The sequence below is a fragment of the Sapajus apella genome, unplaced genomic scaffold (assembly GCF_009761245.1).
Source record: "Sapajus apella isolate SASKATOON/1434 unplaced genomic scaffold, GSC_monkey_1.0 scaffold39, whole genome shotgun sequence".
NCBI lineage: Eukaryota > Metazoa > Chordata > Mammalia > Primates > Cebidae > Sapajus > Sapajus apella.
In genome coordinates, this window is record NW_022436979.1 from 21896590 (window position 1) to 21922407 (window position 25818).

Below are 25818 nucleotides of genomic sequence, written 5' to 3' on the forward strand. Positions count from 1 at the left end.
TTTGAGGGAATGATGGCTAACCAGCTACATACAATTCAGGCAGATTTTCCCAGGACCAACTCTCCTGTTATCAACTGTCTCATAAATAATTGTATGCACTGTGGCATCTACAGATGATTATGCCATTCATACTCTTTCTGGTAAAATAATCTATCAACTTCACCCCAAATCATTCAGCACAACATTTTCTTCCGTATACATTGTATTATTTCTTTTCATGTATTTAAGTACATGGAGATTGATATCTTTATTTTAGTAATACTTTTTAATGTAACTTTTCATCTTTACTATTATATCTTAAGATTTGTTGGACAAATAGTATAATTTTTCTGGTAGCAAGATGTGGCCAGCATGGGAGTCTTTTTTTTTTTTTTAATTGTGATTTAGGTTCTGGGGTGCATGTGCAGATCATGCAGGATTGTTGCATAGGTACACACATGGCAAGACGGTTTGCTGCCTTAATCCACCAGCACCTATATCTGGTATTTCTCCCCTCATTATCCCTCCCCACCCTCCCCAGCCCTGCTGTCCCTCCCCTAGCTCCCCTCTACTGACCGCAGTGTGTGATGCTCCGCTCCCTGTGTCCACATGTTCTAATTGTTCAACACCTACCTATGAGTGAGAACATGAGGTGTGTGGTTTTCTGTTCTTGTGTCAGTTTGCTGAGAATGATGGTTTCCAGACTCATCCATGTCCCTATGAAGGACACAAACTCATCGTTTTTTATGGCTGCATAGTATTCCATAGTGTATATGTGCCACATTTTCTTTATACAGGTCTTTGCTATTGTAAACAGTGCCTCAATGAACATATGTGTGCATGTGTCCTTATAGTAGAACAATTTATAATCCTTTGGATTATATACCCAGTAATGGGATTGCTGGGTCAAATGGAATTTCTATTTCTAGGTCCTTGAGGAATTGCCACACTGTCTTCCACAATGGTTGAACTAATTCACACTCCCACCAACAGTGTAAAAGTGTTCCTATTTCTCCACATCCTCTCCAGCATCTATTGTCTCCAGATTTTTTAATGATCGCCATTCTAACTGGCGTGAGATGGTATCTCAATGTGGTTTTGATTTGCATTTCTCTAATGACCAGTGATGATGAGCATTTTTTCATCTGTTTGTTGGCCTCATCGATGTCTTCTTTTGTAAAGTGTCTGTCCTGGTTCTTGATCAGCAGGAAGGCACCGATGGTGGGTGATGCAATGGCTTGTTAACTGAGCCCACAGCTTTTTTATTGTAGCTCTCTTCTGTGCCAGGAGCTGTCTAGGCACTGGGTTTGGTTATAATAGAGATGCCTGTGTTGGAACAATGGTACAAATGACATCAGGCTAATAGGCACACATTATCTGCTAAATCTAGATGCTGATAAAATTCCACACTTCAATGGAGTTGACATCTAGAAGTTCTGCCTATAAATCCTGGCTCCTTCTGTGCTAAGCCAAGATTCAGGTAAACTTAAAGTAGGGTTTTAGAGCAATTTCTGAACTAGACAGCCTTCTAGAAAATAATTTTTTAAATGGGCATAAGCCATTTGTATAGTCGAATAGGTGCTCTAATGCACACAGGCACTTAACTGAGTGGGTGAGTGGGGCTGAAATTCAACACCTGCTCTGCCTTATAAGTCATGTAGCCTGGGACGGGGTTGCATCTTTCCAGAGGAAAAGGCGCCTTTAAAAAAACTGCATAATACAGATGTACACATGAAGTCATTGTCTAAGTGCACAAGACACTGCTCTCTGCCTTCCCAGAGCTTTTTGCAGATTTTCAGGAAGATTCCTTGCAGCTTAGTGGTCTTAGCTTTGTTAGTTTGCTGAAGTTTGCAGTATGCTGAAGGTAGTTGGCATTGGCGATTAAGAATCAGAACGGAACCAAGGAGTCAAGAATAGGAGAAAGTGGGCTCCCACTTGGGCAAGCACATTGAATTCTAGAAGCATTCTCTGGGACCACGAGGTCCAGGTAAGTTTTGAAATATGCCACTGAAGCCAGCACAAAGACACCCAATAGTAGGTGCTGGGGCACTGTGACGTCAAAGGGGAACAGAATAAGGAGTGTCGTCAGTAGGAATCTGTTTCAGTGCCCTCTGCTGCCTCCCAGCATTGGCCTAGGATCTGGGGAGGGGCAAAACCTGTGCATGCCGAGCTGACAGCTGTTGCTGAGGAGTGCTCCAGGAGGGCTGGGAGCCTGAGAAGGGGACCAAAAGCCCGGGCCTCTCTCCAGGGTGCCTCAGGCTTCCTTCAACAGCTGTGCTGCAGCCCAGATTCAGTTCGCGCTTCAGTGCTGTTCTAGGTTCTGCATCACAGAGCTCCAGCCCCTCTGTGGAAAAGGGTAAAGCAAGTTTCATGAGAAAACATTCGGTTCCAGTTTATCAGTACATAGTCTGATTGCAAGCGCTTTTATACATTCGTGTAATGGAAAACAATTCCATGTTCTAGCCTTGCAAGACACATGCAAACTCTTTTCTTCTTCCTTTATTTTTAGATAACATGCCGTAACTTACTTTCTCATGTAAAACAGCTTTAAAAGGTAATTTGAAGTTTTAAATATTTCTTTCACATGTGCATGACATGATGCTGCAAGTTGCCAGTCATGGGTTCATACAATTGCTGGTTTGCTTTGCTGACTTTCATAGCCAATGACTGGGTTCGACCCTACCTCTTCCCAAACCACAAGGACACCAGGTAAGATAAAGCATGTACAGCAAGAAGAGCACATTCCCAGCCTTAGGAAAACAAACCCAGCATGGATGCCTGTTAGGTGAGTATGCTGCTGCAGAAGGCGCAGTGCCATTCATTTAAAATTTCATTCAGCAAACATGTTGAACTCCTCCTATGCACTAAGCGTAATCTCTGTACTCAGCAGAACTATGCAATTTAACCTTCTAAGAAAAATGCAATTTCCATGGATAACTTCCTCACAAAACAACAGGATATGCAACCCACTGTCAGAATGCTTTGTTTTCTACCAACTAAAATAACCCTCTTGTAAAATGCCATTTGCAAATCAAAATCCATCTTCAACAAGTGTTAAAATGCAATTACCAACATGATTTCAAGGTAGGCATTGAATCCCTGCATGCCTTAAATACTCTGCAAAGCAGGAAAGTACTGCTGTTGTGAAGGACTGAGCTGAAATAAGAGTGCTTCACGGCAGGAGATTCTACTGTTGTTATTCTAAGTTGGAAATTCTGTGGTAGCCTCACAGCTTCCCTCTATGTCGCCAGCACAGTTATAAAAAATTCTTGATAGAGGGAAATGATTGTTGAGTAGAGTCTCTGGGAGGAGAGCTGTGGTTTGCTCTTCTGCCAAGCAATGGCAATATCCAGCTGTCCCCACAAGACATTAGCTCTTGAAGTAAGGAAGTTATGGTTCCCAGGGGCCTCCTGTGCTCGATGGATGTTCTCAGTGTGAAGCTGTCTCTGGAGACCTCCCAGAGGTCTGAGAACATGGCAGGATCAGTGTCTAACCTGTGGATAGAATATTTACTAGAAAGGCCCAAAAGCTATGTGCTTTGGTGTGAGACATTCGGTTCATGCCAAATCAGCTGAATCATTCAAGGATTGATGTATGTCTTTGAGGAAAGCTAGCGTCCCTGCATTTCCTGAACCTCAGGAACTGCTTCCCCACTCATAGCTCTTGAGACCTTAGGGAGCTCCATTTGCCAAGTGAGGCCTGCATTTCAGTTCCGTCCTTGATTATCTGAAAGTCAGAATCATACTCCAGACTAAAGTCTATTAATAACCCCAAAATCAGAGCACAGCCACGGCTTACATAAACTTTGATAATTATTTAATATTAAAAAATGATGTGGCATTTGTCATCTATTTCTCCTGAAATCAGAAGCTTCATTACTGATATCACATGTGCATCAATTGCTACACACCTGCCTTACCCTTTATTTCAGCTCTCTGAACATCTGCAGTGACAAATTTCATGTCATTGACACCTAAAATAAGAAAAAAAAAGCTTTTAAAACTCACTGCACTGGGAGTAACCTCTCAAAAAAGCAATAAATGCATTTTATAGAAAATTAACCATGCAAGTATATACATATGTATAAAATTAGAAGTTTAACTTGCCACTAGCTGTTCTGTGTTGTTATATTCTGTTCCTTAAAACATGGCTGTTAGACTTCTGGAACTGATTTCCAGACTCACTCAAAAGTTGAGACCCACAGTTTGATAAGAACTATTATAGACAGTGTGAAATTTGCAGATTGCTGCAGGATGCGGAGAAGTCCCTCTGGCAAACAGCATTTATCATCATTGAAGGCAATAATGAGGCCATAAACAAGAGAGAGTGCTCTAGAAACTAGTGCTAAAAAGCACACGTATAAGCTGAAGATGCTGCTGGCACAGGCGCCCCGGTTGTGTGTGTCACCTGCCCCTTCCATTGCTAATCAGTCATCATACTCTGTCCTCTTGAGCTTACAAAAGACTTCACATCCATTTTCAATACTGCGTCCCAGGCAGTGGCTACTGGTTTATTGTAAGTGGCCAGAAAAACAAAACTGATTTGTCCTCTGATTCCTCATCCTTTCTTACATTAATTTTGAGTAGTTTTTCAATTGACACCTCTAGATAAATGAGGTATTTTGGGCATGGCACAGAGAAGAGCAACATGACCAGGAAGAGTCTCTGGGGCCCACACTGAGCTGATGAGGACTCAGGGTAGAGTGTTGAACTGCTATGAGAAACACACAGTGTTGACTGGTTCCAAAATGGAGGTATGGAATCACATTTGCGTCACTCCCCTCAGCAGAAAACCACAAGCAAATAGACAGCGTCATGATTAAAAATAGTAATAACATAGAACACAAGCATGTGGATGAAACTGTTCCCAGGGCCGTAGAGAAGTAAAAAACTCTGAGCAGATGGTGAGAGAACTGGACTTTCATATCTGTGACATTTCTCCCCCTAATCTGTACAACATCACATAAGAGAAAAATTTTCTGAGACTTGTATTTTCTACACAGGAAAAAATGAGATAAAGGTGAACAACCAGCTACCCATCTATCTCAGGTTTCCGAGCTGGAGACCTTTTCCTGACACAGCCCATAGGAAGCACTGGGAGTGCCTGAAGGAAAAACAACCCTGAGGGCAACCAATGACAAAGTGGGGAAAGCGGGACTGTCGTCCCCAGCCTTGGAAACTCTGCCAAGGTTTCCAAGGTTGGTAACATGGCCAAAGGTGTACCAAATCAGAGCAGCTGTTCAGCAGTACCACACTATAGGAGGTATGTTCCACAGGCCCCCTGGCCAGCCTTCCCACACTACTGGGATATCTCCTTTATGACTTCCTCAATTCAGAATGGGCAGCACTCTAATCACTTACTAGAGTCAAGGCAAACCTGGGTCTACGACACTCTCTAGTTCCTATAAAGAGACAGCAGCATAGTGGAAAATAAAAAAAGAAAGGAATGCAGCAGATAAACTATAAGGAATCTCTAAGCAAACATTTCCGATAAAAACAAAGCCCGATAGAGAAGACTAGAAAAAAATAACTAATCCTTCAAGGTAAAGTCATAGATGTACATCCAGAATCCTGGAACTGAGAAATGCATTTACTAAACTGAAAAATTTAATAGAGGCTCTCAACAGCAGAAGGACTCAAGCAGAGAAAAGAATCAGTGAGCCTGAGGACAGGCTATTTGAAAATACACAGAGATGGGAAAAAGGAATAAAAATCATGTACAAGTTACAGAAAAGAACCTCAAAAAAACTAACTCTAAAAATTCCTGGTGATCAACAGGGAGCCAAGCAAGAACAAGGAGTAGAAAACTTACTCAAAAAATAACCACAGAAAAAGTCCAAAACTTGAGAAAGATACAACTATTCAGGTTCATAAAGGTCAGAGAACACCAAACAGATTTGACCCAGATAAGACTACCACAAGGCATATAATCGGGCTCCTAAGTCTCAAGAGCAAAGAGACAATCCTAAAACTTCTGAAAGAAAAGAAACAGATAAAATATAAAGGAACCCAAATTCATCTGGAAAAGATGTCTCAACTTTACTGCTGTAAAGGCCAGGAGTAAGTAAGATAACATTTTCAAAGTGTGGAAGAAAAAAAATGACAATCAAGAATTCTGTATCCAGCAAAGCCATTCTTCAAATATGAAGGAGCAGGTCTTTCCTAAACAAACAAAATCTTGCAAGTGTTAAGAGCAGAGCCTTCCATCTAAAAACAAAAACACTAATGCGCAAAAAGAAGTATTTGAAAGTATCAAACGCACTGTAAAAGTACACAGACAAACTCAGGATACTCAAACACTGTAATTGACATGCGAAATCCACTCATAATTCAATATAAAGTCCAAAAGACAAATCTATCAAAACCAATAATAGCTACAGCAACCTGTTAAGAGATAGGCAACGTAAAAATAGCTAAATTGAGATAACAACAAAAAGTGAAAACATAGGGTGGGTTGAGCTAAAGTGTAGGAGTTTTTTTCTTCAGTATTTTATTTGAGTCTATACTTTCTATTGTGGTTTAAGATAAGCAGTCATCTCTTTAAAATGACTTATTGTAAGATATTTGATGTAAGCTTCATGGCAACCCCAATGCAAAAACCTGTGATAGACACACTAAAAATAAAAAGCACTGAATTAAAATGTACTACCAGAGAAAATCCCTCAACTGCAGAGGAAGATTTTAAGAAAGAAAGGAGGGAAGTGTGGAGCTACAAAACAGCAAGAAAACAAGCGAAAAAAACCCAAAGCCCAGCAGGAGTAAGACCTTATTTATCAATAATTACACTGGATATAAAGGGACTCAACTCTTCAATTAAAAAAAAATGGAGTATATGAATGAATAAATAAACAAGACCAAACTATGTAACCTACAAGAAATCTAACTCAGCTGACATGCCATTGCACTCTAGCTAGGTGACGAAACAAGACCCTGTTTCAAAGAAAAAAAAAAAAAAAAAAACCCTTAAAGACACATATAGACTGAAAGTAAAGGGATGGAAACAGATATTCCATGCAAGTTGAAATCAAGAAAGAGCAGAAGTAACTATGCTTTTATCAGATAAAATAGCAATATATCAAAGACTATGAAAATAGACAAAGAAAGTCACTATATAAAAATAAAGGGGAGAACTCGGCAAGAGGTTACAATTCTAAATAGCTATGCACCCAACACAGAACACCAAAGTATACAAAGCAAATATTGATAGATCTGAGGGGAGAGACAGACTGCAATATAATAATAGTGGGGGACTTTCATACCCACTTCTCAGTAATGGGTAGATCCTCTATATAGAAAACCAGCAAAGAAACATCGGAGTTAAACTCCACACTAGACGAAATAGGCTAACTCGCAGCTACAGAGCATTTTACCTAATGGTGCTGCATATACATTCTTTTCACCAGAACATGGAACATTCTCTAGAACAGACCATATCTTAGGCCTCAAAGCAAGTCTCAACAAATTTCATGAAAGTAGAAATCGTATCAAATATCTTTTCTGATCACTAGAAATTAATAACAAGAGGAACGTTGGAAACGACACAAACACATGAAAATTAAACAGTGTGTTCCTGAAGAACCAATGGGTCAATGAAGAAATTAAGAAAGAAATTTAAAACTGTCTCAAAACAAACAAAAATAGAAATACAACACACCAAAATCTTTGGGATAAAGCAAAACAGTAAAAAATGAATGTCTGTATTCAAAAAGGTAGAAAGATTTCAGGTAAACATCTAATGACACACCTCAAGGAATTAGAAATTCAAAAACAAATCTAACATTAGTAGAAAGAAAGAAATAATAAAGATAAGAGCAGAAATAGTGAAATTGAGACTAATGAAATAATACAGAAGTTCAATGAAACAAAACATTGTTTTTTTGAAAAGATAAACAAAATCAACAAACTGTTAGCTAGACTAAGGAAAAAGACAGAAGACCCAAATAAATAAATCAGAAACAAAAAAGATAATTATTATTATTAGGTATTAATTAAAAAATCAAAAAAGCTGCACAGTATCGCCCCAAACTTCTCCACCCTATTTTCTGAGATTCCTGTTCCCCCAACGCTAATCCTATATGATTATTGTTTTGTGAAAGCCGAGCTCGACAAATGAGCTCCAGAGATGCTTATGCATGCCCCCTAAGAACGCCAGATGTTTCTTCATTATCTATTTCATTCCAAGCCTGCTTTCCTTCTTGATATCCCTCTGATTTCGACTCTCATACCCATAAATATGTTTTTCTTCAGGATATCCCTTTATTTAAAACAACTCTCCCTACTTTAAAGATACCCCTTCCTCATCTTGGGTAACTTTCAGGACATGACTTTTGTGGGTAGACATTGCTATACATTTTATTTCAAGATTCCAAGGTTTTAAAACCTATTAATTACCTTATGATGCTCATCAGCTTCATATTAACCACTCGTATCTGCATACAATTCTAAGGAGGGTTAAGTTCCCGGGTGTACAACATGCTGAAGTATCTATAAACACTGCCTACTTACGTTTCTACAGTTTTGAGTTATTTTGACTCTTGCCTTGAAGGCAAGTTTTATATCATCATCTTCTTTTGCTAAAATTTCTATGTGGTAAAATGCAAAGAACCAAAACATTCAATTCAATAAATTTTGACAATTTGTACAATCAAATAACAAATACCTAAACAAATACACGATACTTCAATTTCTTCAGAAATTTCCTTTACATCCCCTTTCCGCCATTCCATATTCAGGTACTGTTTTAATTTCTGTCATTATAGATAAGCTTTGCATTTTTTGAACTTGATGTAAAAATCATGAAGTTCAATGCAGTAATTTTTGTCTAGCTTCATTTAATTAGTACTTTTAAAATGTACTCAGGTTGCTGTACAGAACAGGTCTCACAATCTTTTATTATCGAAAAATATTGATAGTCATTCTCCTACTGAGAGATACTTGGATTGTTTCAGTTTCTGGTTATTGTAAATAAAAATTCTATCAAAATCTTTGTGCAAGTTTTTGTGTATGTCTGTGTCAACATGAGTAAATACATAGCAGCGAAATTGTGACATGAGCTATATCTACGTGTAACATTATAAGGAATGGCTGAATCGTTTTCCAAAGTATAGCATTTTACACTCTCACGAACAGCAGGCTGGAGTTTTAGTGCCACACATTGCTAAAACTGGGTGTTGCCCAGCTTCTGACTTTTACCTACTCTGCCTGTGTTAACATCTATTGGTATTACTCTTTCAGGGCATTAATTGCCTAGGGAGTGTTACATGGGAATCTAGCCCACTATATTGAAAGACAATATTCAGAGCTTAACACATTCATAAATATTAATGAAAAAGGCAGAAATGGTAGCAGAAATGTTGAAGTGAGTTTTTATATCCAAAAGTGAAAATGCCTCTATTTTCATGCCTTTCCACCTCCCAAAATACTTGGTTATAGGGGAAAGCAGCCTCTACTGTGCCTCTGTCTTCTAACTGGGTAGAAGGTTAAGACAGTAAAAGGTTATTTAGAATAATATACAATGTTTCCAGATGGAGTTTACAAAGACAGAAGAACCTAATTCATGATTCCCATCTAAGATCTTGGAGATCTTTTATTCTCTGATATGAAATTTACTGATCTTTTCCTCAAGTTCAGAGCAGATGGCTGTTCTGAATTTAAGACAATAGGTAAATTCTTTGTGTCTTTTCTACAATTAGATTTAACTTCACTTAACTCACAAATATTGCACCTGATTACTTACATGCAACTTTATCTCCACAGCTCTCGTGTCAGACAGCAGTTTTCATCCACAGCAGGCTTTGGGGAGCCCGCTCTGAGCGCTGCTTCCCACCTTCACCCCGTCCTTCTTAAAAGCTTTGAGATTAGTCAGGACTCCTGCGTCCTTGCTCAACTTTCTCGCGTGTAGGTTTAGGAAGGATTAAGGCAGAAGCAAAGGTATTCATTAGAGTCCTCCTCCCTGGGGCTCTTCTCTAAAATCTTCCCGAGCAGTCTGTCTCAGCAGTGGAGTTTTCTTCCGCTCTCTCAACAGAGACATTCTTGACTCCCAACGTTTTACCATTTTCTAGTCTCTTTTTATCAAAAATATTCCCCAGATATATATTTCTTCTTATTTCTTCATAGTAGCCAGTATTTTCTTACTCTTTGCAGTACTTACCAGTAATTCCTTGGACAAGTATATGAAAGCTATTCATCACCATTTCACCCCAACTTCTTCTTGTTATTTTTTCCAGTTGTTCATGTGTGTAGAGTTCAGCCTAATTATTCACCTGCTACCAAATAGAACCCACCCTTTAAGACCACAGTGTATTTCCATGAGCGATTCTTTCTGCCCACGGTGCCTCGGTGCCCTTCTTCTCTCAGCATTCCTCCAAGCCTTGTAGATGCCCCCTCGCTCTTTCCCCACGCTAGCTGCACTGCGATGGCGCTCTCTCACCTTGGGCAGGCCAGCGTAGTTCTCTGCCCCCAGCTCCCATGCCCTCTCACGTCAGTGTCTCATTCACATACAACTTCCTGCTGTTCAATGCAGTTTAACTTCCAGCATCCTATACTGCCCTCTTATTCAGTGTTTAGGCTCCAAACTGAAATGCATGAAGTGCAACATAAAGTGAAAACAACAAACACACAAACTAACACTGAGAATCCACCAGGAAGCCTTCTCATTCGACTTTGCCACACTAACCTTCAGTTATTCAATACAGCAGATCTTCCACCAATGCTGCCACGAATTACTCTTTTGTGAATTGAGTACCATTTCATGTGTCTGGTTATACTTAATGAAAAGCTGCATAAAGTCTGTGTGTGTTTGTAAATCCAGTACTGACCTCATTTTGAGTCTTCAAAATGAAGAGTAACAGGTGTTGTGTTCCCTACTTAGACATAAGGAACCAGGTTTTCGGAACCCGACTAACTTGCTGTAACTCGCTCAGTCATTTATTGAGTCATAGAAATAGATCGTGAAGCCAAGTGTTTATATCTCAAGTCTTTTGTGCCAAACTGTTTTTTGGTTCAAAACAATTAGAGGACTTGGGTTTACAATAATGAAAAAATTTACGCACAAATAAGGCCAAAGTAAAAATGGTAAAAAATTATGAAGACCCTCAAAGACCTGTGTTGCTAAGTTTTATTCAAATGTTGCAGGAAATTTGCAAAAGTACGTATTTTCTACCTTTGAATTGTAAGAAACACATAATTAATACCTTTATGGCAAAATAAATAAATACCTGTTTGAAGAGATAGGAACCTGGAAGAAACCTTCTTCTTACATGGTTACATCAAGACAGTTCTGACTTAGTGGATATCAAAAGCAGCAAAAGAAGAGAGACATTTCCTAATTCAACCACAATTTCAACTTAATATTTAAAAATCTTCAAGTACTGAGCTTCTTTTCCTATTTCTATTTTGTCTTGTATATCCGGCTTAAGCCACTGATTCTCCTTGAGAAGTAAGAACACATTTCTTTGGGAAGCTACGGGAAAGTAAATGATTGCTTGACCCCAAACACAAATATGAACTGTGTATTTCAAAGTTTAAATCTTCCAAGTAAAAGGATCATTGTGATTTAGTCAATGGCATCTTTTGAAAAGAATTTGCTTCAGAATTTTCTCCCGAAGACACAGTCAGTATAACTTTAAATAGTTACCCAGTAGGAAAAGAACAGCATTTAATAATCACATGGAAGGCACAGACACAGGATAAAGGAAAGATGGAATTGAATCTGATCAGCACCCAGGTGTGACAGGAGTGCCATGAAATTATCTCCTACAGGCAAGTGCGGTGTGACTGCAATACTAAGCGCGGATGCTGGAGAACACAGCAGGGCAGTACTGAGATTGAAGAAAAGAAGGTAATTTACACTCTGTACGGAGATAAAACTCAGCAAAAGCATGCCATAGAGTTCCAGGAGTACTTACTGAGAAGATGCATCACAAGCTAAGGAAGAAATCAGAGCAGAAAAGAAAAGGAAGCTGAGAAAACAGAACCACTTCAAGGACAAAAGTTGGCTCACGCCTATAATCCTAGCCCTTTGGGAGGCCGAGGAGGATGGGTCTCCTGAGCTCAGGAGTTCAAGAGCAGCGTGGGCAACATGGTGAAACCCCATCTCTACTAAAATACAAAAAATTAGCTGGGCATGGTGGTGTTCGCCTGTAATCCCAGCTACTTGGGAGGCTGAAACAAGAGAATTGCTTGAACCTGGGAGGCAGAGGTTGCAGTGAGACGAGATTGTGCCATTACACTTCAGCCTGGGTGACAGAGCGAGACTCCGTCTCAGAAAAACAAACAAACTTAAGTATAAACTTATCATGGGACCAAGCAATTCCACTCCTAGGAATTTACCCAAGAGAAATGCAAATAAATGCCCCTACAAAGGTTGTATTCAAATGTTATACTATTATTCTTAATAACCAAAGCTTGAAAACAATTTATATGCCCATCAACTAATGAATGGATAAACAAATTACGTATATTCATGCAACAAAAACTTTGCAATAAAAAATGAAGTACTGATACATACTATAACATAGATGAACCTCAAAAACATGCTACATTAGAGAAGCCAGATGCAAAAGACCACCTCCTGCATGACTGGGTTTAATGGAAGTCCAGACGGTGCATCCCTGGAGTCAGAAGGTAGCTTGTGGGATGCGGGTGGCAATAGGGACTGCACATGTGGTCAAGAAGAATTTTCTGGGAGTAATGGAGATGTTGTAAAATTTGATTTTGTAATGGTGGCACAACTCTTTAATTTTATTTAAAATAATTACCTTATAAAATTAAAAAGTTGAATTTTATCATACATATATTAAAAATACATATATATAGAGCACATCAATAAGTGCTTCAAAAAATCCTCTAAAGAATTTTGTTACAAGTTAATCTAAGTGTATTTAAATACCAAAAAATAAATAAAATGATAGGACATACACTACATTTTGCACATTGAGAAGACAACACTCAGGGAAAGCCTTAGGAAAAACGCAGTACCTCTGTGACATGCGTGACTTACTTTAATTGTCTTCTGTGTAAAAATTAATTTTAAACATACTCTAGCAGACCTATTTGACTAAATAGAATGATGTTATTAAAATGGCAAACTACTTTTTCTCTATTATTAAAAAAATGTTTTATAATATTTTGCCTAAAATAAACCATTACAAATATTTCAAATCTGTTGTGGTTTTGACATTATTTCCCTCAAGTGTTTAATTTCTTCTGAGAGTTTAATTGCTAATGTAATAATTTTAAATATAGTGAGATACTTTATAGAGCATATAATTAAAGTGTATAAATTGCAAACTGAATTTCACATAGCCAGAATTACTATAACACTGCACTCTTTTATATTTTGTGAATGTATAACTTACAAAACACTATACAATTTACTGATCACTTACTAGGCATCAGAAAAAATTCTGATCCTTGAAAATTCATTAAGAATAAAATGAACAATAACCTATGAATTTGTGAAGCCTACATTCTAGCAGAAGAAGATTTATTTCACATTCTTTTAAAAAATTACCAGTTGGAAATTGTTGTCTTAAGCGGCCAATTGATGAAATGATAAAATGTTTAAAAAATGTATTTTCCTCATCTGTGTGTTTAGAACCATGTGCAAAGCTGTTAATACTGTCTGGTTATTGTTTTTTAAATGTTTAAATTCAGTGGCATATAGGTCACTATGAAGACATTTGTGGAAAATGTTAAGACTGTATTTTTAAATAATTGCTTTTGGTATTGCCTTATTGGCCTACAATAAAAAAGTTAGTGTGTGGATCACATTAGACACTGTTGGAAAATGAGCCTAAAATAGATCTTTACACAATGGATACTCACTGCGTAATCTTTTCTTCTCCCACACCTACTTTAAGTTTAAAGTAATTAAATACATTCCTTGTAGTTATAGTTTCCAAGGAGCAATTAAACAAAAACTATTACTCAGAGTAAAAAAAAAATCAAATAAAGCATCCTAAAAGAACTGATCCTGCAATTTAAGTGGCATGAATTATTTTATATGTTTAAATTCATCTACTGCATGATTGACTGGAACACAAGCATGATCCAGCATTACCAATGTTCTCGTATAATCCAGAAATTCAAAATGATCTTGAACTTCTATGTTTCTACATCTTCACCATATTTATAATAATACTGAACCTTTTCATAACCTCTTGCATAACCTTACTTTACCACTCTCATGGAGATTTCACTATTTCTTGGACATTAAATTTAAAAAAATTCTAGGATCTCCCTCACCTTCTGATTTCCTAACTTCTTACCATGTTATCTTTTCAAAGTCTACCATGCACCCAATTCAATACACGAATACACAAACATAATCACCTCTTTGCCTTTACCCTCAGCTCTCTCACCCTTCTTCTCCCCGGGTGTACCTGACTGGCAAGAACTTTACCTTCGTACAATTCTAACCTCTTCATGCTCAATTGGTAGCTCAAGTCAAATAAACTTGGCAAGAGAAAACTCACAGAACCATGTTGACTGGTCTGCTTTAAGTTCACAGTCACAAACTTGATGTTTATACAGTACACCTTGCCTTGGTCTATTTGCCATCCCATCTTCTGAGACACTCAGTTTCAACTTTCTTCTCTCTTCAAACTTCAAACATCTCCTTCCCCAGCCTTATGCTGTGCTGACAATTTTTCTAGTTTATTTCTATGAACAAAGTAATCAAAAGAACACACTTCAATTCTCCCACCCCAACTCTCCTAACTCCCTCTCTTAGCTATCTCCAGTGAGCCTTGGATCCCATTCCCCATGGCAGTGCGCATATTCTGACCTAAAGTATTCTCAACGCTCCTCTCCAGAGAGAAGATTTACCACCTCTTTCTACACTGAAAGTGGGAGAAATTAAGAGAGGGACCAGATAGTTATCACTGTCATTCTAAAAAAGGGATTATAAATAAAACTTGATGTCTTTAAAATCGAATCTCTCAATGTAAAAAAAGGAGGGGGAGAAGATCGTAAAATTTTTTTTTTTTTTTTTTTTTTGAGACGGAGTTTCACTCAAGTTACCCAGGCTGGAGTGCAATGGCGTGATCTCTGCTCACCGCAACCTCCGCCTCCTGGGTTCAGGCAATTCTCCTGCCTCAGCCTCCTGAGTAGCTGGGATTACAGGCACGCACCACCATGCCCAGCTAATTTTTTGTATTTTTAGTAGAGACGGGGTTTCACCATGTTGACCAGGATGGTCTCGATCTCTTGACCTCGTGATCCACCCGCCTCGGCCTCCCAAAGTGCTGGGATTACAGGCTTGAGCCACCGTGCCCGGCCCTGTAAAATTAATATTAATTCAATATTCCTGGTTGAAAATGGAGACTCCAGAAAACTCAGAATGACTCATCTCTCTATAAGATGGCTTGTGGGAGCAGTCAATGAAGGGTAATAAAGGGGGGTGCAGCATCTGAGTGGACCACAGGCCGCTCCACTCAGCTGCCCATGGCTGAAGGCAGTGCAGGCTGGCAGCAGAAACCAAAAGATCATTAAAATTTTTGATAATCATAACTCTTAATTTGCTCTTTCAAAATAGCTTCACTTATGTTACATTTAGCTAATCTTTTGTGACTTTCAAGTGTCCCTGACTTATAATACATCTGGTAACTTCCACTAAAAATACAAATAAATTAGCTGGGTGTGGCGGCATGTGCGTGTAATCCCAGCTACTTGGGAGGCTGAGGCAGGAGAATTGTTTGAACCCAGGAGGCAGAGGTTGCAGTGAGCTGAGATCGTGCGCACCACTGCACTTCAGCCTGGGTGACGGTGAGACTGTCACACACACACACAAAAACCAACAAAACAAAACAAAAAACAACAAATCTCAATTTCTTGGTGGAAGTTACCAGATGTATGATAAGTCAGGGACACTTGAAAGTCACAAAAGATTAGCTAAATGTAACATAAATGAAATTATTTTGAAAGAGCAAATTAAGAGTTATGATTATCAAAACTTTTAATGATCTGAAAATACTGCAAGAACTTAGGCTAGTTAACCCTAACCGTTCCTGTGTGGTGTGCGGCGGCTGACATTCCCACAGCCTGCTTTCTCCTCAGACTGTGTGAAGTTGCGCACGGCAGCACAGAAGCTGTGGGGACCTTACATTTTGTCCCAGGAGCATTTCAGCACAGGACGTTGGCATCTCCTTTGTCCCTTCCCAATCCTCATCCCCAGTCCCTCATCCCATAATGAATAATTTGGCACCCAGCCGGAACTACTGCAGGGAATGAGAGCCGCAACTATTTCTCCAGGTGCTGCAGTGCCCATAAAACTCTCATGGTGTCATGAAAGTTTTATTGCTTTCTCTCTTTTTGACCAATGTAAGGAATAACGACCACCAGAGTTGTTTTCTTTAACTAAAAATGTAAAAAAAAAAAAAAGCAGAACAAAACGGTAGAAATGTCCACTCATACAAAGCATTCCCCAGTTCCTTAACTTGTTATGCTAGCAAAACAGGAGTTCTTTATCCTCCCTGTGAATGGAATCTGATAACACACGCACCCCTAAGAAAACAAATGGTTAGCACGCTGCTCTGTGTAGTCAACCCATAACAAATCAGAAGTGGCGATTCTACTCATTTTGCTGGCTACATGTTTTGAGAAGCAAGGAAAGGGATATTTAATGACTGTTTCTTAATGTTCTTTTTGGAATCCCCATCACAAATGGTTTGTGTTTAAATAAAATAAACATGACCATGCTGTTCAGAAGTTTAAATTCAACACATAGGAATATAATATCTGTAATTTCAGGAAGAACATTTTAATCCATCCCATACACACACACACACACACACACACACACACACACAGATACACTCCCTCTCTCTATATATAGTATATATGTGCATATATAATATATACATACTATATATGAGTATATATTTATAGTAAATAATATATAGTAAATGTGTATTTACTATATATAATGCATATATTTAATAATATAATAACATAAAAATCTTTATATGTCTTCTTTTAATTCAATTCAGTCTTCCTTAATTTCTTTATATTCATTCACAACCAATTTTTCTTAAATTATTCAGTACATCCCTTAGCCCAGAATTTTTGAAAAATCTCAGCCAAAATATAACTATTCCAAACAGGAGGTGGTGGTGGTGGCGTTCCCAGATCTAGAGTGTCAAGGTGATCCCGTTCCGACTGACAGCTGCCGAGGTATTTCCTGTTTAGCCCCGGCCGTCCTTCACACAGCGTTCTATCAGTGTGGCCTGCTGGGAAAAGGACTGGCTCGCAGGGCAAGCCCAAAACTTCTGCCTCAGAACCATGGAGCTCCAAGCCACCTGTTTGCCTAAAGGGTAAACACAGCTCCACACAGCCCCACTGATCTTCCACACTCTTAATAGGTGTAAGGTGAGTGTCACTATATGAGAAATAAGAACATAAGACCTGATTCTGATATGACCCTGTGGGTGAGTTAAAGTGACAGGCCACTGATGACTGCCTTTAATAGGACATTAAAACCTGGGCACCCTGAACATCGTTTTATCAGGGAACAGGCAGCAAATTCATTTAGAAGTCTCCAATCTGCCACATCTGAAATGTAGTTGCATGAACGTGCAATTTTACACCCTGTTGATCTCATTGTATTTCCTTTTATCATCATGGGAATGTATTTGATATTTCTAAATCATATCATGCTAAAAATGAGATTCTCATACTAAAAATGATAAAATAAATGAATCATCAGGTAGACAACTGGAAGAAAAGGAAGAGAAATTAAGTCTTACTATTCTGTTTTAATTAACCTGCTTGGAGTCCCAGTTTGGATACTGAACAAATTCTACTAAGTAAATATATACATTTACTCCTGGTGTTGCTGCTAAAAGTTGCTTTAACACTAATGTTTATAGATACGGTATCAAATAAGAGAAATAAGTCTGTGTATTCACTTCTGACAATTCATATTTATAATTCGTCTATCGATAAAAACCGATTATAGGGCCATAAAACCCTGAAAAACCCAGTATCGTACTTACATACAGCAGTTACAACAGTAATAATAAATTTGCTTCTCTCACGGGTTTTAATATTTCAGACCCAGTTAGGCACAGTGAAGTGGTTAGGAATAACTGTTCTTAAACATTTTCCTGGGCCAAGGTGGAAGACCTAATGGAATATTTCAGCTAGTTATTGACATATTGTTACAGTGACTCAGGGGAACTAATCAAGCAACAATGACAATATATTTTTTTCTCTTAACTATTACAACACCTAAAAGATTCATTTTTAGGAAAATATAAATACTAATGTAACAGCATAACTAAAAATATTTTATGTTAAATCTCATTTTCACATTAGAGTTACTTTGGTTTTTGAACTTTTGGTTTTTTTAAGGAAAGAACTTAGATGATTTTTTTTGACACTATTATATATAATCTTTTTTTAAAAAATTTTACTTTAAGTTCTGGGATACATGTGCAGAATACGCAGGTTTGTTACATAGGTATACATGAACCATGGTGGTTTGCTGTAACTAACTTAGAGGATTTTTAAATTAAAATCACATAGCTAAAATCCAGGCATAAAGACACGTAAATGACTTACTTTTCACAGCCCTGAGCGTCAAGTATTAATTCTTTCTCAAATCAACGGTGGCATTTGTCAAATAAATCTCACAGTAAGGAAGAAAGAATTTTGGCACATTGTCAACATTAAAAAAAAATAGCAGTGGGAAATGGCCATATTTTAGTATTTCCCAATGACCACTGAATCTCAAATCTTTATTGCATGCGTTTCTGATTCTCCTAGTCTCTTTGGCTTCCTCTTTCTGTGTTAGGCCTTGTCAGTATCATCAGTTTACCTTCGGATAAGAGCTCTTCATCTGGGAAGGTGTCTGGTTATAGGACCCGGCATGCGCAGTGGCAAACAGCTGCCACGACGCTCCCAGGCAGCACGCGCTGATGCTAACAGCACGAGAAGTCCGTCACAGCGCTGTCTCCATGTGTGTCACCCCACACACCGTCTTCAATCACAAACTTGATATGGCTCATCTTTTCTCCAAAAGGTTGTTTGGACTACATTTTTCTTGCATCATCTAGAAGCATTGAGTTTCTGGTACTTTATCATAATTACAAAATCATAAATGAACATTCAGAGTCTTTTTGAAGGCTTGGAAGAAAAAAGTCTATTAGAGATCAAACCATGCTCACATAGATAAAATAATATTAGGAAAGTGCCTAGTATGAAATTCTGCCATTAAAAATGGTGTTGGGCTGGGCAGGGTGACTCACGCCTGTAATCCCAGCACTTTGTGGAGGCCAAGGCGGGCAGATTACTTGAGGTCAGGAGTTCGAGACCAGCCCGGCCAACACGGTGAAACCCCATCTCTACAAAAATATAAAAATTACCTGGTGACAGACACCTGTAATCCTAGCTGCTTGGGAGGCTGAGGCAGGAGAATTGCATGAACCCAGGAGGTGGAGGTTGCAGTGAGCCGAGAACGCACCACTGCAATTCAATCAGGCGCATACAACTTAACTCTGCATCAAAAAAAAAAAATATATAAAAAAAAAAAATATATATATATATATATATGAATAAAAAATGGTGTCGGGAGTAGCTTAAGGTAGAAGGTAAATGTATAGCATTAAGCACATTTTCTGAGACAAATGTAATTCAATTAAAATTGTCCACTATTTACCTTGAAAGTCAATTAATAATCCTATTCAATAAGCTGGCTGTGGCCTTTGCCTTATACTACAAAAATGTCATTAAGAATCAAATAGAATCGACCTAAATTGTGTTAGTTCACTGTAAGCTTTTACACCTTGGACTTCTCATGGATGCTGTAATGATAACAGCATCACTGTGGACTAAAGCACTTCTGAGTAAAATTGCTTTTCTTCAAAGATTCAACATTTTAAAATATTAAACCATACGAAACGATATGACCTATTAATGGGCCAGTGATTTTACAGCATCTCCTGACACCCCATCTGTGGCCCAACAGTGGACCTCCACAGTAGTACACACATGTATCTCAGCTGCTTGATATGTAAACATATTCTACAGAAAAATGTATTTTGCTTTCCCAAGTATATACTTTCTGTAACTCATCATTTGCCTTGTAGTTGTTCAATCTTATTAATTATAGCTTTAAAACACATCAACACAATTAAACTGTATGTAGTTAGAAAAGGAGGAATTATACAAAAATGCATGTAATGAGAGAAGTCTTAGCCCTACAAAACAAGACAAACTCTTCAGCCAGGGAAATTTAGAAACAAGAGCTGCAAATGGGTCAACGTGGCTCAAGAGAAGGAGCTTCCTCAGAGCTGCTGGGACAGGGGACAGCCCATCACAGCCACCAGAGACACCCGACCTGCTCCGCTCCTGAGCTCCCCTCTTCTTTTTCTTTTTTAAATTTCTTTTTCAGGACACGATGCCTTCTTCTCTTTACTAATGGCTTCCTTCTGCCCCATAATTTCTGTTTGCATGTGGCTTTGACTTGCTTTGGTGCCAGCTCTATGTTAGTTTCACACTCACCAATGCTTAATAACTTTTTCTGAGTCTTTTTGCTCAAATTTTCCAAAGAAACTATTTAAACAGTTCAGCCCCTGGATTAGTTTACCTTGAGACAAGACTCCATCGCAGGTCAAACAGCACATTCCTCTCTGCCTAGGCCACCTCTTTACAAGGGATTCCAGACTGCGGACAATATTTTTAAAATGAGACACAGGCTAAGCAAATACCACACAGTGTGCATTCTACAATAGAAAAATAGCTAGTTAAACATAGACAATTCATTAAAAATCGCTGAAGATCACTACTAAAGGAAAAAGCAACAATCAATGGAAATTGAGGGTTGAATTTCTACGGCATAAATAGCATAGTAGTTTCTCTTCAAGTGTAATAATCTGGATCCTGGTTACTGCTGCACAAAGAGGAGGAACTCAAATGTGCTAAAAATAGATGTGGCTAGATACAGACACAGACACGTGTGTATGCATGTATGTACAGTGTCTCTCAATGCATATGGTTGATAGATGTGAGAGTAAATGAACAACCACTAATATTTCTATAATCTTTTTTTGTTGAAAAATGAATGTGGATACTATATTTTCATCTGATTTCTGTTTTACAAGGCCTGTAATGTATTTTCATTTCACTACTATTGGATGTTCCCTGCGAAGGGAAAAGACACTTGACGTGAGAAATAGCACATTTTCAAATGGATGTTTCTGGAAAATATCTATGTTCTACTCGCTCTAGAATTAGAGCATTGTTTAAAAAAACATTCTGGCAATAATGAACTGATTAGTCACCTGTGGGGTACAACAGAACAATGACAAAAAACTAACATTATTGAAAAGGTAGTGTGTGACCCGTGCTTGCTCTACACACATCATTTCAATTAATACCATAAGAGCTTTGGAGGCATAATACATGGCTGACATTACACCTGCATTAGTATCTAAATTTTATGAAAGAAACTTAAATAGACAAAGTTTTTTTCCCCAAGGATACACTGCTCATAAATTAAATGGTGAAAGCAAGATTCAAACCCAGTTTTAATTTCAGAGCAAGTCATTGTTGGCCTCTGACTTTAAATAGCAGATAATGAAATAGGCCCACATTAGGGATATTCTAGTAGTTTTGCAAAGTAACTCTAACGACACCCGTATTCTCTGTGTTATCATAGTGAAATACTCTAGGGATGCCTAGTATGAAGACATTGCAAAAAAAAAGAGTTGTATGGATTTTTAATATTTTTTATAGAAGATTTTTGAAGACAGCATTTTAAAAATCATTGAGAATATTGGGTCATTTTGTTTTCATAGTCATGCTTTCCCCTAAAGAAATCCTTTTGTTCAGAAGATAAATGAGGAGGTACATTGTTTAGAAGTAAACACAGAAAGATGGATTTAACAATCTGCCTAATTATCTATTTCTTCTTCTATTTTTGTCTGTGTGTGTGTGCATGTGCATTTTTTATGTGACTAGGGATCTCCAGAGAGTGGAACAGTAATGAGAGGTGGAACAAATAAGCAGAATCATTAGGCTTGCATTAGAATCCACACGTGGCTGACATTACGCCTGCACTAGAATCCACATGTGGCTGACATTACGCCTGCATTAGAATCCACACGTGGCTGACACAGTATGGGAAAGTAAACTTATAATTCTGGTCCTTGATCCTAGGACCAAATTCAAGATCAAAACCACTCAGATGAGAGGTTTCCAGTCAAAGTAAGGTGGTTGTTCAAGGGAAGATGGGATTTGGGGGATGGTGGAAGTCAGAGGGCAAAGACAATGTTCGAAAACAGCTGGTCTCTGACCTCACGTTCTCTCCAGCAATGGAAAGGGGTCTGCTAATGCTGTGGCTGGCCCACAGTGCAGGAAAGGCCACCGTTGGTGAGTGTGTGCTGAAACTGAGGTTACTGTGGCTCCCTGCATGGAGAGCAGCTGCTTCCCACGTGCACGAGGGAATGCAAATGCCAAGCCAACACCAAAACAACAGCTCTCTCAAAAACACTTTATTCACTTCTACCTCCCATGATTGTTCTGAGGCAGGAGAATAGGGTCTGGGGGCCCTTAACCTAAGGAATTCCTAGAACTATGTCAAACTATGACCAAGTGAGTAACTCTGAAACTCTACTTCAGCCATGACAGGAAACATCTTCATGTGCATAGGGTGTACACCAAGAAAATAACTTTGTAACCACCCAGCTTGTTCATTACACAGGGCGCACACCAAGTAACCAATGGGAAACCTCTAGAGGGTATTTAAACTCCAGGGAATGCTGTACATGGCCTGCACTGCCTGCTGGGGCCCCTCCCACGCTGTGCGGTGCTTTTGTTTTCAATCTGCTTTGTTGCTTCATTGCTTCCCTGACTGGTTTGAGCATTTTGTCCAACTCTTTGTTCAAAATGTCAAGAACCTGGACTCCCTCTACCAGTGACAGTTCCACTTCGGAAAGTTTCTGTACTCTTGGCTAAGTAAGTCAGAAACTTATTTTAATCTTACAATGAGTACAGGTGGTATCTTCCTCCCATTCCTAACCTGCTTGTGAACCGTGCTCTGGAAGGTGACAAAAAGCCTCACCAAGCCCCAGAAAGAGTAGCTCTGCTTAGTAACACTATAATCAATAGTATTTTTTAAAAGCTGCCCTAAAAACAGTAGTGACGGAGAGGCAGTGCCATTTTATGAGTCCAGGGGAGGCATTATCTGTGGTTCTAGGCCAACTGTGGCAGAAATTTGCTCAGACAAAGCCCATCATAGTCAAATACTTTCAGATTAATACTTTGCATGTATTATTACAGAATGGATGGTATGCAATGTTTAGGCTTATCAATTTAATCATAAGTATCTATGCATACACTAATTACAGCTATGTAAATTAAAACAAATATTTTTATGTTAAATCTCTTAATCTGCAGGTAATTCCAATTTGTATTTAGTGGTCAAAAGTCATAATATTCTAATTTTTTATTTTATGTACAAAAACATGGGGATAGAGTCTATACAGTGTTTGAATGAATGATGAATGTATTAATAAATGAAACAAATGAATCAACTTATTCTCAGGAGCCTCCTAGACCCCATATTCACAAAACTCACAAAAGAGAAAGATGAAAAGCAAACTTTACCTAGAGAATGCTGAGCATTTAAAGCCCCAAATTGCCCTAGGTCACATCTAATAAAGAGGTACTAGCGTTCCAAAAGTACAGAAGCTGAGTAGAGGACAATGTTAACACCACAGCAATGCAGTCAGCCTTAACCGTAATGTGCAAAGCTCTAAACCAAATGGCTCCAACTCCTTGACAAATAAATTGCCAGGAGCATGCAAAGACTAAGAGAGGTCAGGCATGAATTCTTACATTTTAGAGAAACACACTGAAACAGTTATCAATGTCATGTTTCTGGGATTTACGTTAATATGATACAGGAGTAGAAAATGATAGTGAAAAACTCATGTTTGGCTGTGAGTTAAAGTTGGATAATGTAAATGCAGATCCATTAGAGTACTCTGTGGGCTGTCAAATATATTTAAAGTGCTCCACAGTAAAAAGTGTTTAAGAAAGTATCAGGCTGCTTGAAATGTGCGTCTAAGGGGGGTCATGGAAAGTCATCAAATTTTCTTTTCTTTTTTCTTTCTTTCTTTCTTTCTTTCTTTCTTTCTTTCTTTCTTTCTTTTTTTTTTTTTGAGATGGAGTTTTGCTCTGTCACCCCGGCTGGAGTGCAATGGTGCAATCTTGGCTCACTGCAACCTCTACCTCCTGGATTCAAGTGATTCTCCTGCCCCAGCCTCCCGAGAGCTGGGATTACAGGAGCCCGCCACCACACGCAGCTAAATTTTGTAGATTTTAGTAGAGATGGGGTTTCAACATGTTGGCCAGGCTGGTGTCGAACTCCTGACCTCAGGGGATCCACCCGCCTCTGCCTCCGCCTCCCAAAGTGCTAGGATTACAGGCATGAACCGCCGTACACAGCCAGTCATCAAGTTTTCTATCAATTGACTGACCTATCTATATCAAAGTCAAAGGCTTTCTGATTATATATTAAATATTCATATGTCAACATTTGTTTATTTGCAAATATATATATACATTGTATATGATATTTACATGTGTAGATGTACATATAAAATATATTGTATATATGGGATATAGTTACTGATTCCTCCAGAGATGCTTCCCTATGCTCTTATATATACCCCTCTCAAAAAACAATTGAACAACACAGTAGAGGCTGTGCCTCAGGGGCCTCAAGTAAATGAACAAGACGGTAGGTAGAAGAATGGCCACGGGCATAGTCCTATCATGTGTGTCCCAGATATTTCCTGGAGGTTTCACAAATGGAAACTTTTGTGGCTTCCTCTGACAAGTTCTTCATAGCTGTGTGACACAAAATACTGAACATGAGGTCAGTGATACAGTCTAAGAAAGCTGCATGCCAAAAACTTTAGTTATCTTTACATTGCCCCCAGCACTGTTTTTTTTTAAATTTTTTAATATGTTTTTTAACATAGGTGTTGCATGAGACTATAGTCTTGTTTTTGAAAAAGGACAAATTGTTAAGAAAAAAATAATTAACCTCTGTTCAGTGAATAGTTAATGCATTTTGTAACAATTATTTTAAAAATGGAATACACAAATTCTTACAGGTTTCTACAGATGCTGAACTATACAATACATAAATTAAAAAATAAAAAACAGAATTCTCTGTTTCATATATTTTGACCTCTTCTGTGTGTACTTTTAAATTTTTTGAACCATAAATGTGCTTTTAAAATCAATTAAACATTTTATATAAACTGATAAGTAAACATATCCAAGAGTGGAAGGTGGCAGACAATGACCATGTTTACCCTGGGTATGGGGGAGGCCCTTAGGGAGAAATGTACTATGTAAAAATTTTAAAAATTCAGGAATAAATTGTGTCCCTCACATCAGAAATACTGTCACACAGTCTGAAGGAAATCCTTCAACTTTAAAGAACTGATTTTCATAATTGCCCACAAATACCATATAATACCAGAATGTTGAGTAAGAAACATTCATATCAACCCATATCTGAATTCTGAGAACACATCATCGACAATGGTGAGGATGGAAAGCAGAGGAGCACGTGACCTTCACCAGCACCAAGCCTAGAAAACCAGCATCACAAGCAGACAGTGATGCCAGCCTGGCACCGGAAAAATAATCTTTACCTCTGAGGACAAGTTAGTGTTTTATAAATGCAGAGGAAATGGGTTTAATTGCAGGAGATTCGCTGAACTGAAAAGGAAAATGTCCTAATACGCAACTGGTCTGTAGTTGCAAAATCAAAGAAAACATGGACCCTTCAAAAAATATGTACACGCCCCTCGATGTG